The sequence below is a fragment of the Sciurus carolinensis genome, chromosome 10 (genome assembly GCF_902686445.1).
Source record: "Sciurus carolinensis chromosome 10, mSciCar1.2, whole genome shotgun sequence".
Lineage (NCBI taxonomy): Eukaryota > Metazoa > Chordata > Mammalia > Rodentia > Sciuridae > Sciurus > Sciurus carolinensis.
The window spans coordinates 7,556,795-7,577,540 of NC_062222.1; the positions used below are offsets into that span (position 1 = coordinate 7,556,795).

Sequence of the window (20,746 nt, forward strand, 5' to 3'; positions counted from 1 at the left end):
AATACCATCCACAGCTTGCGCTTCCGGGGTCCGGGTTGCTGTGTCTGTGCTCTCCTGGGGTTTGTTTTTGCTAACTCACTGTCTGCATCTTTTGGAACTCTGCTCCTCTGCCGGGGCAGTTTACCTTCGGAGGACGTTCCCCACTGCCTGTGCGGTGTACTCTGGTTTCAAACATCTTGCCCACGGTCTCCACTGATATTGCACTGGAGACCAAGGCAGCCTAAAATATTCAAAGTAGCAGGAGTTACTTTTTAGGATGATTGAATATGATGAAGAAGCCAAGGACAAAGGGTAATTTATTCCAGAGGAAGTCAACACCTTTGCTTTGCACTAGCTCTTGCAGTTAAAAAATAGGGCTGGTAATTGGACTTGCTTTATGAAAATCTCATTAGCATTAGCATATAACTAAAATGCACAGCTCCATAGTTAATTGCAATCCTGCACTGCGGTTAACAACGACAGTGATGACATTTGCATATTGCACATAAAATTAAAAATGCATGTCAGATAGGTGCTCTTTCAGGAAAAAAATCCTTGAATAACATTGCATTCACTACAATAATCGGAAAGATTTTGAATTTGAATGGAAATTATATGTATAGTATGAGCTTCAGAAAGACAGAGGAGCCTGATCAAAGAGGAGGGGAAACTAAATCTGAAATGCCGCACAGTCAAAACTCTAGCAGCTGGCTCTTCTTCAAGGACAGGGACATGGCATACAGGACCGAGTGGCTTTGTGTGAATGGAGCCCTTTCACTGGAAAGACTGTTCCCTGAGCCTCTTCTAGGCCGTCAGCAGCTTGAGACCATGGACCTGACCTTGAACTTTGGTCTCCCGCCAGGCTCCGCGTATCGCAGACATTCAGTAATTTGCACCCGGGGACCAACTCAAACCCTTTCTGACTGGACCCAGCAGACACTGGAGGCTGGGTAGTGAAGTGATCGGAGGGACGTTTCCACTCACCTGGAGCCCGAGAGTCGGCCTCCCCAGACCCTCTGTGGAGTGGCTTCTGCCTGACAGTGTTTCTGAGAAGAGTCAGAAAGACAGTGCTCTTAAAGTCCCGGGCACAGCTCGGAGCCTGGCATCTTCCGGGTGCTGTGATTATTGCCTTCACTGTTGTTTTGGGGTTAAAGATTCTGGGAAAGGGCATGTGAAAACTGAGATATAAATTACGTCCCACACCAGTGCTCGTGCTAACCAACCACAAGAAGGAATGAATAATACCTCTCGCTGCCAAGGCTGATCACTATGGTTCTATTTGACCAAGAAAGAAAATGAGATCCTGGAAAGAGAAGAGAGAGATGTAAGAAAATAGTGCTGTTCTCTAGGTGGGCCATGCGGAGCTCATTCTCAGGCGCTGTGCGAGGCTCCTCCTGACCTCACTGCCTCCTCGTGGAGGACGAGGAGGGGCCAGGAACCAGGGTCAGGGAGAAAGGCAGAAGGACAGACGGGCTTCTGCAGCAACAGGGGATTTCCTTCTCTCCTTGTTCCCTGGGCTACTGTTCATCTCACAGCTAGTGCTTCTGTGCCAGGCACTGTGACAGGAACGAGGGACGCAGCTGGCCCTGGACGTGCACCTGACTGGTGTGCAGCAGGAAATCTGGACGAGGAGCAAGGTGGCGGCTCAGGAGGAGAGAGAAGGTCTGGGTGTGGTGGGTGTGGAGGACAGTGGGAAGCAGACACCAGGCCCTCCCAGGGGCTGCTGGCTGGAGACACTCCCACTTAGCAGGTGAGAAGGGACTCCCGCCCGTGAAGGGAACAGGATGGAGAAGCCTGGGGAGAACAAGGGCAGAGAGGCCGGGGAAGCTGGGAGTGGAGAGAGCTTGACCTGAGGGGGTCGCCAGGGTGGCTCTATGAAGGGTCAGTGAGTCACTGGATTTGCTGACAAGGCACCGCGGTTCTTGGAGAGGGTGGTTACTGGGCATTGAATGGATGAAGTTCACACCAAGGGTTAGAGGGGGAAAGGTGGGAGGACATGCAGGAAACACGGGCTGAGCCCCGGCATCCCCATTCTCTGTGGGTCCAGCTCTTGTAAGACACCAAGACCAAGAGTCTCCACTTAAGAGTCCACTCCAGGGGCCTCTGATCAGAAGGCATCCCTGGAAAGGGTCCGACAGCACTACCTCAGCTCAGTTCCATCCTCCAGATTTCCCGAGAGTCAAGGCTGGTAAAGCTTTCCAAGTGGAACAACAGAAACGTTGCTAGCAGTCTCTTTAGGAGCAACCCCTACCATCGAATCTGAACACGCTGGCTTTCCACACAGAGCAGGATTAGGTCAGGACTGGCTCCAAGGGCGGGCCTGGCCGGGACCCAAGAGCACTGAGGGGCAAGCAGAGCGGGTGTGATTTCACTCCTGTTTTTACTGCCTTCTCCGGGGGCCGCGGGCGCTTGCCCTCCTGTGAGCTGCGGTGTGCAGAGCTGGGGTCCAAGCAAAAGAAAAGCATGGCTCCCCAGTCGTAACTCTCAAGTGGGGCGTGCGGATCGGCTGCCCGCCTCCCCTGGCTTGTCTTCTTCTCCTGGCACGAGGTCATTTGCTCCCAGAACGGCTGCTTATCTCAGCTGACTGCTATTTGCTGATCCGGCCTCGTTTTGTTATTCTGAAAAGTCACATCAAGTCCGGAATCCTTCCTGATGCCACATTAAATTTCTCTGTGCTAACTCTGTTTCAAACACGGAGACTGCCTTAAAACCGAGGCCAGCCCGGGAAGGACCAGGCCTGCAGGCGCGGGGGAGAAGCACGCCTCGGTCCGCCTTGCCCAGCCACAGAAGGGAGGGCCTGCGGCACCTCTGCCCCACCAGGCTTCCTGTTCCTTCCTCCACGAGGCTCTGTCAGCTCAGGGGTCTCAGAGCCCCAGGTGTGGGGCAGGAGGGAGGTGCACACGCTGCCTCCATGTCTCTGTGCACACTGTGAAGTGAGAGGCTCTGGCCAGCTGCCTGGGGCGTGGCGTGTCCACCCACAGCCTGTCCTCGGCTTGCACTGTGGGACAACGCTGTTGTCACTCTGCCTCCTTCTCCCAGCCAGCGCCTTTGCTGGGGGAGGGCCGACCACCTTCAAAGGTGCCGTGTTGGCCTCGGGGTCTGGTGCTCTTGGCCAGCACCTCCGAAGTGCATGCCTCAGGACTAAGCCCAGTCCACTCACCAAAAAAGGGGTTGCCTCCTCGGCCTGCCGTCAGGCCTTGCCTGCGAACGTCTGGCCTCGAGCCGGGCTGTGGCAGGTGTTGCTTCAGTGCCAGGTTCTCGCTGTTGGCAAGGCCATCTTGGATGCAGAGGCCAAGCAGGCCGTGAGGCCTGCGTGAGCTGCCCTCGGCTCTGCCGGGCGGCAGCTGCCTCTGAGTCCGTGTTAGGTGCGTGCACAGGGACCACGCAGTTACCACTGCCCAGCGCTGGGCTGGGCCGTCCAGGCCCAGGGCAGGAGGTGTTCGTTTCCCAGGGAGTGATGTCACCCACCCAGCTTCTTAACTGAGTTTCATTTAGAAAATAAACGCTTCACTGGACAATGACACCTATCAACTCTTTTTCAGACGATCTTTGCGTGGTGTGGGCGGCTGTGTAACTTAACAATCTCATCATCGCCCTTCACCCTGGTGTGCGCCCTCTTGGCACAGCGGCTGCTGGGGATGGCCGCGTCAGGGAAGTTCAAAGATGCCTATGTTTTGAGAGTTTCAAATTCCTAGAAACCAGCTCCCGGCCTTCCCATGTCCTGGCTTGTGCTCTGTGAAGGGCCTGAAAAAGAATGTTCTCCAAAGCCAGGCCTCGCTCCACAGCGAGGAAATGAGACAGGCCTCCCAGCTGCCACACGGCTGCCCTGTGGCCTAGGAGACTTGGAGACGTTACGGGCACACGGAGTCGCTGCCACGGCTCAGGCCCTGGCCCCTGTCTCCACTCTGGCAAGTTGGTGGTACAAGGGAGAGGTCACTGGGGTAGGACCTGGAATGAAGGCCAGCCATGACTCCGTCTCCAGGGCAAAGAGAACAATAAGGAGTTTCTAGTTTTCTTTATTGGAAGGAATTTCCTAATGGAAACTATTCTCCCACTAAACAGGGTTTTATCTGTACAACTTTATTGCTCATGACAATCAGAGTCAATTCCCACTGGCATCTTAGAACTGGAAAATGACATCCGTCATCACGAGTTTTCTGAGAAAGAAATATTCCTTTTCCTACGCTGGCCAAAAGCCAAGTCATTAGTTACCAACCAATATAGGTATATCCAAGGGAAAAAAAGAATTATTACAAGTTTTAATTGCCCTGAACTTCTAGATAGAAGGTTTTACATTCAGTTACACCTGAGTCGCAGAAAACTCCAAGGGACTAGTGGAGTTCTTTGGCCAAACCAGAATCTGGCTTATTTAACGTCCCCAGAAACAGATCATTGGTGGCAACTTGTACACATACTTGGTATATAGAAGTTTGCTCAGTTTAATCTTAAATGGATTTTAAGATGAAATATATGTGCATTTGTATATGTTTGTATCTATATCAATCTAATATATTAATCATAAGGTACTGAATCATTTCCAAAGGCATAAACTTTATGTGAGGTTAAGAGTACTGATTAGTGTATAAAATATTTCAGGGTATGCCAACATTTTATGCCCACTGAATGAAAAAATGTAGCTTAAGAAAATACTAAATTAACAAGTTAAATGAAGCGAAAAAAATGTTGGCCAGCTATATCAAAATGCCAGCAGTTCAGATTGCGGAATGTGGGTTATGGCTTGTTCACTGCCTAAGATCTTGCTCACAGGACTCCTGTTATATGGTCAGGGTTTTCCCCACTTTATAAAGCATTGATAATGTTTTCAATCCACTATTCCCCTCAGAGTGTAATGTCAATTCTTGTGTGCGCTTCAATAGCTCTTTGGAAAGCATCCATAGATGGCTCTTCATAGAGTGAGAGGGAATTACTTGATGTGTCATGGTTTTCACTAAAGACAGCATAAATACACACACACACACACACACACACACACACACAAACAAAATGTTCCCTGACTAACTCTTGTTCAACTTGTGATTTTCAACTTTATGATGGTGCAAGAGTGCTATGCATTCGGTAGACACCATGTTTCTTGTTTTGAATTCCAGTCTTTTCCTGAGCTGGTGAAACACAGTGGGACACTGTCTCACGGCTGGGCAGAGGCAGAGGAGCACAGCTCCTCTTCAGCCACAGGACCCCGAGGGCAAGCAGCCTGCCGTCTGTATTGCACTGCTGAGCTGTGATATTGGGTAAGTTAAGTGTATCGAATGCACTTTTACTTACAATATAGCTATAGTTTGATTCCTCCAAGGCCCTGTGTTGAAGGCTTGAACACCAGCCCGAGGTGCTAGTGGAAAATGGGGCAGGGTAGGAAGAAGTTAGGTCACTGTCCCCTTCCTCTCTCTCCCACTTCCTGGCCACCATGATGTAAGAATTTCCTCTGCCACATGCTGTCACCATGATGGGCTGCCTCACCACAGGCACTGTGAGCCAAGTTGTTAAAACCAGTCCTGGGACTCGCTGACTTGTCATTGAGATACTGGGGAGGAAGTAGCAGAAAGTTGGGAGGCAGCGGTCACAGAGAAAAGATCTGAGCCTTAGGCTTCCCCTAAGATGTTGATTGAGTCATTCTTCCAGAAAAATTTATTGAGTACCTATTATACCATACTATTCTTAATAGTCTCTTATGAGTTGCAGTATGTTACAAATTAGCATTAATTGTTGAATCGACAGGGGAATCTGCATTATCAATATAAGAAGTCGGGGTAGCTCAGAACTCTCCCTGAGGTGTGCCATACAGCCTGGCTGTATAGAAATTAAAGTAGACATGCAGCTGCTGTCTGGGCAGGTGGCTACTGGTCAAATTGCAGGTGTGTCTTGGAGGAGGTCAAGAAGTCCATCCACAAAGCACTCGTCTTTAAAGCTGGGTGCTTTCCTTTTGGGAAACAAGCAAAAATAGACTCATTTGTAGAGGGCTATGAGAAGGAAGGAACTTGGCTTAGGGAGCAGAGGGTCATGAGTTTACATGATTAATAAGGAGGTGAACATACGATTCAGAAGTTCAGAGTCAGCACAATCTAAATAAACCTGGTCCGAGAGCAGCAGCTGTTTTCGTATGACTCATTTAAGATGCCTTTCAAAATCAGAAGCTCTACAAATAAGACTTGAAGATGTAGGAGAATTAAGTACAGATGGAGCCACGTTTAACAGCAGAGATCTAATGAGGACTGTCCAAAGGAAGTTTGCATTTTTGTCGTGGTGTAGGCATGTCTTGAAATACGAGGGCAACGTGCATTTCTATTAAAAATGCTTTACAGAACCAAGGCAGCCTCTGAAGCAGGGAAGCTCCCAGGATTACGTTCTCATGAATCACCGCTGTGGTGCTCATGGCAACCAGGGAGGGCGAGCACCAAGTTCTACGATCGATGACAATTGTACGCGAAAACCAGACTCACATAAACCACCAGCATGAACAAAGTGGAAGGAATGTGTCATCCCTGACTCGGAGCCGGGGGAGGCCTGCTGTCTAGGAAGTGACCTGCTGGGCTGCTCAGTTGGACCTGAGACCCCAGCTACAGGTGTGTGCTTTCCAACAGGTAGTGGAGCCAGAGATGCCAAGGGTAGGAGGTTGAGTGTCTCCCTGGAAATGGTCAAGTCACAACTAGAAAGAGAACTCTTTTAAAAAATATATATATAATATTGCAGAATACACCAAAATCACCCAGTTCTTTCTGTTGTGAAGGATGTACATACAACTCTATCGCATTGTAGGAAATGACCCAGAAAAACTCTTGGAATATTTCCAAGTTTTATGATTCTCCAGTTAAGTGTGTGTGTGTCCACATTGTTATTAGTATGCATTTTGGCTAAGCCTGTCCCCGTTCAGTGACTCCATTTTCTACTCTAAACATTGGATCCTTATTTCAGAGACTGAACTACCAAATACATAGCAAATGATCAGAGGAGCAAGGTGGAGTTTGGGGGAACAACATGTTCCTACTACAAACATTGTTTATGTTAAATGATATGATTTATATATTTGTCCTCTAACTCTTTAAGTACATGTAAGTACTATGGGGATTAATAAACTATTCATTTCATAGCATTACTGGTTTATAGAAGTCTTTCCTATTATATCTTGTAAATGAATGCTAAAAATCACAATTGCTATAAAATGGTGAGTCCTCAAAAATTGTTGACGTTGGAAAGAAATTCTCAGACTTGTTACTGGAAAAGTTGAGTTGTTTGATGTGGAAGGACCTCCTTGAGGTTATGTTTTTTTGTCCCCCAGAGGGAACTATCCGTAGAAGATGCAGTAAAAAATATTTTAGGATATTCTAGATCATATTGCATCTGTTTCCACAAAAATTACATGCCTACATTCAATTATGTAACCCTTAAATAGGGGAAATTATAATTCTATCAATTTAAGAATACATAATCTTTTAAAAACACATTTAAGATATAAGCCATATGTTCAATTGAGTAAATCAGGTGTTGAAATAATGTGTTTTACTTTCAAGCATATTATCCCAGTATTTTTAAAGTTCTAAAAAATCAGTAGCAGCCAAAGCCTATCAGAATAAATTGTCAGTCTGGTGGTTGCACTAGAAGATGGTGCTTTGACGCGTGGGTTCTGACGAATGGTAACCTGAGAGAATCGGTGACCAGGTGGCACCTGCAGCTGAGGACAGGAGCACCCCTGCAGCCCGTGTGGGGGTCAGCGTGCTTCCACCCGCTGGCCTGGGAGGAAGGCTGCCCAGCTGGCTCTTGAGTGGTGCCCGGACTCCAGCAGCATGCTCACCTTCCTTTGGTCCCTGAGTATTGTCCCCTGGAGATTATTGGTGGCAATTTTAATCTGTAATTTAATTTTAATCTTTCTTCCTCTCAGAATATTCATTCACCCAATCATTCATTTAAAAATGTTTCTGGTACATCAGGAGTTATACTAGATGCTGGGAACACAATGGTGAGCAAACAGGAAAAAGCCAGATAACCACACCCTGGATGTGTCATTGTGATCCAAGAAAGGAGCTGCGGAGGTGAGAGTAAGGGCCATGGTGGCACAGGATGGAGGACCCTGAACTCAGATGGGGAGCTAGGAAGCTGCCCTAAGGAGCCCCGCTTGCGTTAAAAAAAAAAATAAAGGCAGTCACTAAGTGGGTAGATTATTGAGATTAATCAAAACTGAATAAAATTAAACATTCAGTTTCTCAGGCACAGCAGCCACGGTCCCGGGCTCACTAACTTCGCGTAGACAGTGCCTGGATACAGCAGCATCGGCCTCAATGCAGAACGCTCTGCTGCAGCACAGATCCAAATGGTGCATAGGACGAACTAGCAAAGCAGTGACAAAACCCTCCCTGGCTGAAAAAATGTCATGTGCAAAGGCCCTGTGGTGGGAGGGACAGCACACAAAACGTTTTCCATGGCAAGTTCAGCTGGGCGGAAAAGAAAGGAAAGGATACAAGGAGAAGGCAGAGGGTTGGTAGAGAGGGGAGGGTGGTCCTGGGACAGGAAACCCAAATTCACACACAGGATGGTCACAGTGAGAGGACAAGGAAAGCAGAGGCAGCTGGGGTCCAAGAAAAGCAGGGTAGACTCCCTGATTTTGTCTGTAGCGCGGGTGCAGATGATGACAAGGCCCAGAGGTGACCCCAAGACAGATGTTTGGACTGGAGAGGAGACCTGAAGACCAACCGTCACCTAGGCCACCTCTGGGTGGCCTGGCCTGGGGTGAGAGGAGCTCCAGGACTAAGGGAGGTCTCAAGACGTGACTAAGGAGGGAGAGGAACTCGTGCCATGCCTCTGGACACTGGCCCAGAGGATGGCGGGCAAGAGCACAGCAGAGCCGGGGCGGGGCGGCAGTGGCCACAGCACACCCCTCCACCCGGGACAGTCGGCCACCACCTCTTGAGAGGTTCCCAGGAGAAGCAGTGTCCTCCGGGGAAAGCCGGGTTTTGTTTGGAGGAAGGAGACGAAGGCCCCATTCAGAGCAGGCTGAAGGTAAGAGCAAGTTTGCTTAGTGAACTGTGATCGCTGCGGGACATGCAAGGAGCAGAGGGCTACTCGGGGAGGGCCAGCGGCTGAGCAGCCTCCCCTCTGGGCATGGACTGATGACAAGGCAAACCCCAGGCCTGGGAGGGGCTGCCGTGGGAGCCCTTGGCTCCCTGAACCTGGGGTGGGGTATTCCTACCACCGATCCTGTGCAGCCACCGCTTGGAAAGTTCTTGAACCAGGCATGGCAGTTCCGGCCCTTGCAGGGCTAAGCCTGGTGCTGGTCTCAGAGGCTTTGGTTTCAATGCCTGCCCGAGTATTGACAGTCTCAGACTCAGGTGTCGAGACCCCCACGGAGAGGAGGCTCCTCAGTCAGGTGCTCAGAACCGCAGAGGGTGGACATTAACCAGTCCATTCCAGAGAGCCCTGTCGGCCACCTGGAGTCTCTGTCTCTCTACCCCAGCAGCCTGGCGGAGGCTGGTCCCAGGAATCTGCAAATGATAAATGCTACTTTCCAACCTTTTTGAGTTGACAGCCTGTCCTCATCAGTCCCTTGATAAAGATCAGAGACTCTTATATCAGATGTAGCCACTGAGTCCTGCAACCCAAGAACTCTGGTTGCTGCACACCCTCAGAATCTTAATGGCAAAACCTTGTGCGAGCTGCAGGTTTGTAGCCGGGTTTGATTTAGTCCCAACAGAATGCAACTAGAGCTTCTGTCTGCATTGATGAACATCAACTATCTGGGAGGTTATTTGTGATTTCAGTGATGTGACATTTTCCCCACTGATAAAAGCAATCAGAATGACAAAAAGCAAATCTGAAAATGAAATGAAGGCCACAGTTAAAAGAGTCGTTGAAAAATGTCGTGCACTAATTCAGTTTCTCCCACGTGAACCAAAGATGGTGCGGAAGGTAAGAACCGAGTAACCCGCTCCTTTTGAAGGCAGAATCTGACTGGCAGTGGATAGAGAACCAGAGATTCAATCATCAAATCCACTATTCCCCAGACCAGGCAACTGACGCTTGGCACAGTGAATATTTCCAGGCACTTTAACCTCTACTGACAAAGTGTCAGGCGAGACTCAGTATTGAGAATGACAATCCTATTGTCAGCATCATATTCTGACGTTACAGAATTACGGAATCCTAGATCTGACTTGCTATAGCGTTGCCTGCTCCAGCATGGGACCTTGGCAAGGTGGTCACCTCTGCCCCTTGACCATGTCCCCTGAGGGGTGTCAGCTTCTCCCAAGACCCCACCTGCTGGGCAATAGCTGCGAATGTTGGAGAGTCTTCACCTGTAGCTGGGCCATCACCCTGATGAGCTCCATCCACAGGTTCTTCCATTTGCCCACAATGGTTAGGTCCACCATAATTCTTTTCTTTTCCAGGTAAGACATCTCTAACTCTCAGACTCATGTGTGACATTTAGGGCAAAGATGAAGTGAAGCGAGGAGAGAGAAGCATGGTGTGGCTAATTATGGGAACCGAGGGAGTGGGGTTTACTCCGGATCCCCAAATGCATCTTGTCAACCTTTAGAGTCAGTGGCATGTCCTCATCAGCACCTGATGTAGACCCAAAGATCTCTTATCAGAAAGGATCATTAAATTCTGTAATCCAGGAACTCTGCAGCACATCCCAAATTTTTAAATTGTGAAACGAACTGCCTACACTAAAAAGTCTCAAATGCTGCCCATCAAAACATGAAGCAGAGTATTAAGATCCAGGGGAATGAACTTCACTTTGTACTTGTGAAGTGTGGGAAGAGATGGGTGAGTTAATGTCAGGATCTGTAGGCTTCGTGTTGTGCTAAAACACAATAATATTCAAAACATTACAGCTTTGTTATAAAAGTGAAATTATTACTCACTACTTAACTCCATCCTTAAATGAAGAAAGAAAACATCTTATCCCACCTCTTCAATATTAAGATTTTAGTGTAATATGCATGTATGACTATGTCATAATGAATCCCACTGGTATGTATCACTGTAATGAATCAATAAATTTTTTAAAATATTAAACTTTTAGGAAACAACTGATATACCAAGGTGTTCTTACCTAAGATTTAAATTATATTTGAGAAAGTTGTGTGTGTCATTTTCAAAGACCCATTGGCCATAAAAATACAAATTTACTTTGATTTTTCATTTTAATACTAGAAAAAGTTCTTTATTCTCTAGAAAACCTAGTACATCAATGGCACTTATTTAAGTATCCACCAATATATGTGTTCTCAACGAATTCAAAGTATAAAATTACTTATTTTCTAAAGAGGCAGATAAATACACACATTTATCTGACAAATGTAGCTTCACCTAAACTACACAGATATTGATGTCTGTTCAAAGATTGATTTACCTACCGACCGAAGTATGTTTAAAACATAGTTGAAGAAACCAGAGACAAAAATAGATTTGAAATGGAATTTTGTTACTTACAAATTGCTTTGCGCCTGGTGGGATTTTCAAATTTTGACCCTAACTAGATTTGGCTCTATGTAAATTTGTTGTTAAGAGGTTTCGGTCTGTATAGGCCTGTAGCTGTTTGTTCACCCATGCAGCACACGTCATATTGCCTGATGAGAACTGGAGAAAAGTGGATTCTATTTATTAGATTGCCCGTGGGAAGAGCAGGTCCAGTGAAAATATTTTTGCTAAGCATTTGCCATTTGTTTGCTAGCACCATAGTAATGTTGAACTGGGGATTTGTGTGTTTATGCATGCTAAAATTAAATTTGGTAATAAGTTTCTTTTATACCATGATCATTCCATTGATTAGGAGTCTGCTTCACGGTAGGCATCATGCTAAGAATCAGAGGGGACATAAAGATGACTGAGGTAGCTCCCTTTCCACATGGTGCCTGGCGGAACAGATACCAGAAGAAGTAGTGATGACGTGGCATGATGTCTTATAGGATATGCAAAGTGTTGTTTTAACATAACATATGGTAACATATATGTAACACGGTGGGAAGATTCAAATGCAAGTTCCAGGTTTAACTGCTAAACCATATACAAGAAAGCTGAAAAGAAGTTACAGGATGACGTGGCCAACTCTTTCAAACACTTACTTTCCTAATTTAAACCAGGCATATCGTTTCTCTCTTTCTTTAGCTTTCTGAGCATCTTCATTTTCATTAAAGACTTTCTTTAAAAGATTTGTCAGAGAATTTCATGGAAGAGATCGCTTTGAGCTGGGCCTTGAGGAAACGAGGATTTTCAGAGCTGTAAAGACGCCAGAGAATATTCCAGGCATCAGAACCTGTGGGTGCAGAGACCAGGAGTCCTGCTCTGCTTGGGGGAGCGGGAAGCCCTGGGCTGCTCCCTGGGATGTGGGAGGAGAAAAGGCAGCAGCCTCAGCCAGCAGGGAGCTGGGTCTGGAAAGGTCTGCAGGCAGTGGAGAAGCAATGGAGGTTTATTTTATTTTATTTTATTTACTTCTACTTGTAAATAATTTCAAATGATCAGAAAAGTTGTGAATATGGACAGCATAAGGAACAGCCCTAAACCCTTTACTTTCCTATGGTTCGTATTTTATCTCATTTCCGTTTCATTCACCATTTTCTCTCTTTTCATTATGGATGCATTCATACCACGTGCACGTGTGTGCATATTTATATTATTTCTGTACCTTTTGAAAGTAAATTGAATACATCACCGTGATCCCCTTCTCCTACATATCTCTGTTTCTCCTAAAGTAGAGCTATTCATTTTACAACCACAGAACAGTTATCAACTTTAATAAATTTAACCCTAATAAAATACTTTTATCCACCCTGAAATCCATATGCCAATTTTGTCAGTTGAAGCAATGACATCTTTGAGAGCGTTTTCCTCTTTCGGGACGGGATCCAGTCCAAGATAGAGTGCTGCTTTAATGGTCACACGCCTTCACTATGTTAACGTAGAACACCTGTACAGCCTTTCTATGACTTTCATGACATTAACTTTTTTTAATGTCCTAGCTGACTCCCTTCTTTTAGTAGAGGATTTTTCATTTTGGTGCAGAAATTTTGATATAGGGGATGATGTAATCAGATATGGGTTTTAGGAAGGCCATTCCAGAGACAATTGAGGATGCACCTGAAGTCGAGAGGTTATTGGAAAGGCATGAGGTGGGGGCCACCGTTGGTCAAAGTTCCCCTCCGGGCGAGGTATGGCCCTGCCAGGTCCCGGGAGAGTTGGGGCCGGATGGGAATGGAAGGAAAGGGATGCACAGTCTGCGTCCCAGGTGAGGTTGCCTCAGGAAGGAAGGTATCCCCCAAATGTTAAGTCCAAAGGGACTGGCAGAGAGGGAGGAGCCAAGTCTAAAACAGCAGGCTTGGATTTCAGATTGTAGCATAGACGAGAAAGCCTGAAGATTCTTCTGAAAATGGCTGAATGTGTAGCTGAGCTTACATAAAGGAAGTAAATCCTCAAGAACCTAAAAATTAAGAGGGAAGAAAAGCTAAAAAGATAGGCATGAACAGACACCCTCGTAAACTGGAGAGGAGTTTCCTGATCTTAATATTACCTATGAAAACTCACATGGATACAGGAAATCAGGCCTTCAGTTCTGAGAAGGAGACCTGGGTTGGTAAAGTATTCAACTCCATAAAAGGAAAAAATTCACCCACAGAAGATTATAAGGAAGCTTGCCTGTCTTGGCGGGGCCTTGGCTGGAGGGAGAAAAGCCACAGGTAGGTTTGGGTTTGGATTTACACTGTAAATCCAAGTAGTTAGGAGTAGTTAGGAATATTTCACCTTGGATATAATATCCAACAAAGCCAGCAATAATCTAGGTTTGTCCTACAGAAGCATATTTGACCCTGACCCTGATCTTCAACATAATTCATATGAATCCCCCTGAGAAAGACTTGCTGAAGATGAGTTCAGTCAAAAACTGGAAAACATGTGGGAAGGAGGAAATTGACCATGAGCAGAAATCTTCAGAAGAAAACCAGCACATCTAAGTCCCAATAACTTCACATAGTGGGAGTGCTGACCTAAGACCATAGCACAAGCACTTAAAGACATAAAATACTTACTCTAAATCCCAAGAAAAGAATAGGATACTTAGGGATGGAAACAGGAAAATTTGAAACAAGACATGAACATGACAGAACTTTAAGAAATACAAAATATTCTTTGTATAACCCATTTGATTAAATAGTATTTACAGTTAAAGAGAGAATTAATGAATGGGAAAACTCCGGACATTCAACACCTCACACCGTGGGGTTGCAGATGCAGTCAACTCTTAATAACAGAATTTCTAAAGGTTGTAATTCAGGAAGAGAAAAAATTATCATTCATATTCAGGTGCAAGAAAGAATGATGAACAAAGTAATTGTTAAATATGTATAGTATAGATTGAATGCTCTATCCCTCCACATTTTATGTGAAAACTTAATCCTGCATAAAGTATTGGGAGGTGTGACCTTGGGGGAGATGTTTGAGTCATGAGCACTCTGCCTTAGAAACAGATAAATGCCTCTCTAAGTTGGGCTTGCAGGAGAAAGTTAGTTCTTTCTGCTCTCTAGAATAGGCAGCACTGCAGGCACCATCTTGGAAACAGACCAGGCCCTAACCCGCTGGTCCCTTGATCTTGGATTTGCCAGTCTCCAGAACTGTGAGAAATAAGTTTCTGTTCATTATAAACTACCCAGTGTCAGGTACTCTGTTATAGCAGCCATAAAACAGATCAAGACAATGTGACTCAATAAATGTTATTGAATAAGTCATGGTTATGGTTTAGATATGAGGTATCTCCCAAAGGCTCATGTGTGAGATAAGGCAAGAAAGTTTAGAGGCGAAATGGTTGGGTTATGAGAGTCTTGACCCAATCAGGGAATTAATCCCCTGATAGGGATTAACTAAGTGGTAGGGTATGGCTGGAGGAGGTGGGTCTTTGGTGGCATGCCTTTGGGGTTTATATTTTGTCATGGTGAGCAGAGTGCTATCTCTTTCTCTCTCTCTCTCCCTCCCTCCTTTCTGATCATTATGTCCTGAGCCGCTTCTTCCACCACAGTCTTCTGCCATGATGTGCTGCTTCCCCTCTGGCCCTGGCAAGAGAGTCAGCCAACTACGGACTGAGACCTCTGAAACCACGAGCCCCAAGTAAACTTGTCCTTCTTTAATTGTTCTTGTCAGATTTTTTTTGTTTTTGTTTTTTGGTGGTCACAGCAGCAAAAAATCTGATTAAAACAATCACTAAACTCCTATGTCGCATTTGGGGTTGAAAGAGAGAAAGAATGAAAATTTGAATAATAATTAGATATAAAATGAAGGAGGAATGAGCAAAGTGAAAGGAATCTCGGGTTCTCAGTGTTTGGAACATAGAGCAGTTATTAGCTGTAGTTCAAGTTTAAAGTTTGAGGATAAGCATTAAGAGAATAGTTACAGGGTACGCACTGTCCAAAACATTGAGGGAGGTGGGTCAGAAAAAATCCTGACTGATCCAAAGGTGCTAGAACAACTTTTTAAAAAATTCAGTGAGGGGGAGGGGAAAGGCAAAGAAAAGACCCTAAAGAAGACAAGAGAAATAACTCTACGTATATTAAAAATCTTAATGTATGTAAATGGACTAAGTGCTTCAGTTAAAAGATAGATTCTCAACTGGATTTAGAAAAAGAGAGATCACCTTTCTATTCCCTAAAGAGGCATATCTAAAATATCAGAGCTTAGGTAATTTGAAGTGGAAAAAAAAAAAAAAAAAGGAAAGTGAAATAGGCAAAATTTAAACAAAAGAAATCTGCAGGTTCCATATAATTTTCAAGTAAAACATTCCTTAAGAAATGAAGTACCATTAAGAATTAAAGGATAAAGAAATAATTCCATGGTGATATAACAAGTTTGAATTTAACTGTGGCTAGTAACATAACTTTAAATTCTACAAAGCAAAAACTGGCAGAACTCTATTGGGAAGAAGGGTGAAGATCAGTAATAAATGGGATGAATCTGAGGTGAGCTCAGCAGTCTGTCTTTATCTGTGGGGGCCACACTCAGAGACCCCCACAGATGCCTGAACCTGAGGGCAGCGCTGAACCCTACAATAGGTCAGTGCCTTTACCAATTTAACTAAGCCCTTGGCACACACTGTGGCTCAGTAAATATGTTACTGGCTAAATAACTTTTGCAATTTGAGGTGTGATAGCAAAACTAGCACCTATTTCTTTTTCCTTCTTCACAATTTCACAGATAGATTTATTTTTACAATAGATCTTAGAAACTCAGTCTACCATTTTTTTCTTTCCTTATTAAGTCCAAAACATTCATTTAAAGGAAGCACTTTACAGGTTCTCTTTGATTCATCCAAATTGCCAGCATCTCCATTCTTGAACTTGAGGGCCAGGGTTAAGTAGAATAAGTAGTACTTAACACAGGCACTAAGATACCATCAGTCTACCTAATAACCACACTGGGCGGGTAGTATATATAGTGTGGATACACTGGATGAAGGGATAATTCATATCCTGGGCAGAATGGAGCAAGATGGCACAAGATTGCATCTTGCTACTCAGAGTGGCATGTGATTTAAAAATGATGACTTACTCGTTTCTGGAAATTTCCATGTAATATTTTCAGATCATGATTAACCACGGGTAACTGAAGTCATGGAAAGTTAAATCACAGATTAGGTGAGATGGGGACACTGTACCTGTGAGCATCCAGTGAGGAATATTAAAGGCACTAGACATACGGGATCTGTATCTCTAGGACTATGTCACAGAGCTGAATGTGAACGCAGTGGAATGCTTTACTCCAAGTTCAGTAGACTCTGAGTTCCGTGGGGAGGAGGACTGTGTGTTCCCTTTGCAAAGTCCCCTTCCATCTCAGTGCGACATATAAGTAAGTGCTCAGTGAAGTTCACGTTGAGCACATCCCCATAGATATTGATTTTTTTTTAAGGATGTACACACTTTTAGTTTTAGAGACGAATTTTTATTGAATCAATTTTACAAGGACCATAAGAAAGATCTGAGATATATTTTCTACCTTTAGGAAATCGTAAGTCCTTAAAACATTGTTGAAAAAAATCCCAATACCTTGAAAAATTAAAGGGCAACAATCATTTGTCTATAACCAAGTTTGAACTGATATCGCATTTGGATGGGAAGAGAGAGAAAGAGTTCAGGTGCTGGAGAACGCTGTCACTATGTGGGACTTGAGTTGGAGAATGGGTGCCATGCGTTGAGAAAAGAGAGAGATTTTGTTTTGAAAAGTTGTCCTGAGTACAAGCTTAGGAGCAGGAACACGTGTGTGCATCGCAGGGTACTGACGGTGCCAGGGTCGCTGCCGGGCAGCAGCAGCAGAGGAGTTGGGCAGATGGGTCATGTGAGGTCACCCAGGGCCTCGACCCTGTTGGGGACACTGAATCATGTGCATTCTTAAGTTGGTCTGACATAATTTTTATAAAATATTACCATGGATGATTTGAAAAGAGGAGAGGGCAGGACGTGGACATCTTTAAAGTGATCCAGGTCTAAACCCATTAGGTCCGGGACTCAGGCAAACCAGGCGAACACGTGGCGTGGGGGACAAGTGAAAGACATTGGAAAGGAAATGAGGCCGATGGGTATCAGGCTGGGAATAAGCACACGGTGAAGGCAGACCCCCGTGGTGGTGGTGTCCTGGACGAACAGCTGGTATCGAGAAAAGCCAGTCACTCTCAGATCCATAGGAATTTGGAAAGAGTAAGAAACTCAGAAATCATGTCACTCACCCTCTTTTCAGAGCTGAGAGGATTAACGTCCAGGGGCCTTAGTGCCTTGCTCATGGTCACCTGACGACTGACTCCAGTAGGAGCCACCTGGGAGCATTTGGGCCACTCACTGCTGGGAGACCAGTGTTGGTTCCCAAGTTCAAGGCCAGCCTGGGCGATTTAGTGAGACCCTGCCTCAAAATAAAAAGGGCTGGGGGTGTAGCTCAGTGGTGGGGGGACTCTGGGCTCCATCCCCAGAACGGGTTGGCGGGGCAGGGAAAGAAAAAGAAAGGCAGTTAGAAGCCTAGGAGTGGACGTGCCCTTCAAGGGAGTGGTCCTACGGGGGAGGGAGAGAGAAACAAAAAGAGTCGCAGTTTGGGATTCGAGCCAGAGGGAGGTGGATCCCCGAGAAGTCGGGATGGATGACAGAAGGGAGCCCGTCAGCAGGGGCCGAGCCGGGCCCTGGGCAGGCTCCCTTCGGGGAGTTCTGTCTTTGTTACTTACTCTGCACCCAGCGAGCATCCTGCTGCGCTTCTATGCGAGCTGCAGCCTTCGCACAGGGCTGTGTCCCCTCTTCCCACACCTGGGCAGTCCCTGCCTGTGGGCCTTCCGTCTATTTGATCACTAACATGCAAGAGCCCAGTAGGTGCCACAGATGAGCATCTGTGAAAATGATGGCCACCTACCTCAGTGTTGCTCCCCTGCGGCCTCCCGCCTTCATGCACCTGATGTGACCGCGTTCTTAGGAGCGTTTATGTAGTCGTATCATCTATGCATGTGTATACCGACTCACTGAAGTTTTTAGTTATTTTTTTCACTTTAGCGGGGCTTTTATGCTATAAGCAATCTGCAGAACTTCCTCTTTATTTTTAATTTTTCTGGTACTGGGGATTGAACCCACTGAGCTACACTTCCAGTTCTTTTATTATTTATTTATTTATTTGAGACATGAGCTCACTAAGTTGCCTAGACTGGTCTTGGGCTTGCGATCCTCCTGCCCCAGTCTCTGGGATTTTAGGTGTGTGCCACCATGCCTGGCTGGAACTCCATTTTCCATTCAATATTATGCTATTAAGATTCATCTATACCGTGTATGAAGCTGTCATCCATTTTCACTGCTTTGTAATACTCCACCTGAGTGGGTCACCCTCCGAGTTCTCCTCTATGGTTCAAAGGCAGCCAATGAATCAGGGCTGCTGACTCAGAGCCCACCCCAGTCCTTCCAGAAGGGCTGCTCTCTAGGAGGTTCTGAGCTCGAGAGTGTCTTTGCAAACCTTGAGAAGGACTCCTTCCCATCAGGGAGTCCTGCAGGGGTGTGTGTGAGCGTGTGTGTGCGTGTCTCGCATGCACACGCACAGGGAGGTTCACACTGGACAACTTTAGAAGCGAGGCCGCCACTCTGTCCGGGTCTCCTGTCTTTCTGAAGTGCGCCAAACAACTCTTCTCTTAGGTTTAATTGTCGCTGTGCTCCGTTGCCGAAACTTCCCATCGTTTTTATTTTACAAAGACACTACGGAATTTTTTAACCAAACAAACAAAGCAGTGTGGCCTTTGTGTCCAATGACCAGCCTCTCTGACCCTTTCACACCTTCCCAAGGTGTCCCCCAGGGAAGGAAGAACGTGGGTATCTCATGATTGATGGATATGGAAATCGAGGGCCATGCAAAGGCCAAAGAATAGCAGTGCAGCCTGGGCCACACAGTCTTCCAGGGAAGCTGAGCACAGAACCCTGGCTGGCCTGTCACCTCTGACTTCCAGTCATTTTCTGGTCCTCCACTCTTCTTTCCCTCTTGGGTAATGGGTTGCTTGCAAAGTAAAATAGTATGCAAATCCACGTACTAAGGTAGGACACCAATGACTCACACACACCTGTGAACACACGCGCAGAAAGCACGGCTTGAGCTGCAGTGTGAGCCACAAGGAGATGCTTAATCAGGAGAGAAAGGCCAAGCGTGTCACTCCTGCTGGACAGAACTTTAGGGCCCAGCAGGGAACCACAACTCTTTGTCCTCACTCTCAGTTGAAGGTACTTTTCCCAATCTGTGTGTCCCCGAAGTGCTGGATCTAAGTTGTGTTCAATTGTGGTTTGTGCTTGCAAATCCATTCCTAGACAGTCGATACTCTGTGACAATCCCTGTGTGACCTAAATCTCGCTTTCTCTGCACACAGTGTCTAAGGTGTTCACACTCAGCCCTACACACAGTGTTATTACCAATGCATGTTTATTCACCCTTGGTTTCCCATAAAACAATACTACGACTCGGTCATAAATATACAGCAGAGAAAAGGTGAATTTCCTCGTGGGAAGAGGCTACATGGAGCATTCTGGTCCCGTGGAGATGAGTGCAGCCATTTTTCTGTAGATAAAAGAAGCTCTTATCTTATGAAGAGCTGCGTTAATTACAGCCTCAAGTTCTGTCTCACGTTCCTCTTTCAGAGCCAAGGAGAGAGCAGAGAAAATGTGTGCTGTTGGGAGACTGTACTCCCGTTTTCTTTCTGTTCTTGGAAAATGGCTTTTCCGAAAGGTAAATAATACACAAATGCCACGGGTGTCGCTGGAACACGCTGCCAAACGCGACGGACTGTTCCAGCGGCAGCCGCGGCAGCTAGAACTTCAGAAGCAAAAAGCAAATTCCAGTGTTGCGAGCAACTTGCCCATCGTAATGGAGGGAGATGAAACTTAATGTCATAGCAGTGTGAGTGTAGGAGGTAATTCTATTTCATCTGCCTTTCAGACAAAACAGAAATGGAACATGGTGATACAAGCAAATGAAAAAAACCCTGGTAGTAAGGGGCAAGGAGGTTTCTTCAATCTGCGCGGAGGCCTGAGCTTTGGTTTTAGAGTTGGCAAAGGCAGTCTCTAGAGTCTGCATGAAGAACTGTGGGTTTTACTTTTCCCCATTACCTTTGTTGGGTGCTGGTCACTGACAAGGTTAAATGGATGCCGGAGAAGAGTGAGAACCATCTATGGAGCAGACACAGAAGACGACCAGCACCCGCTTCCTCTGCACTTCTTCACGAACTTTGTCCCTTTCTTATTTAGTGCCAGCCCTTGTCCAGACCTTGTCCAGCGACTGCTGT

The 20,746-nt window shown here is 46.0% G+C and overlaps 1 long non-coding RNA gene across 1 annotated transcript; it reads left to right on the plus strand.

The window, feature by feature from the left end:
- The first annotated feature begins 1,583 nt into the window (after positions 1 to 1,583).
- LOC124994845 (uncharacterized) lies at positions 1,584 to 6,957 on the plus strand. The gene is made up of 3 exons (XR_007110564.1): positions 1,584 to 1,729; positions 5,088 to 5,228; positions 6,297 to 6,957. It is a non-coding gene; the product is annotated as an uncharacterized LOC124994845 (long non-coding RNA).
- Positions 6,958 to 20,746: the final 13,789 nt, after the last annotated feature.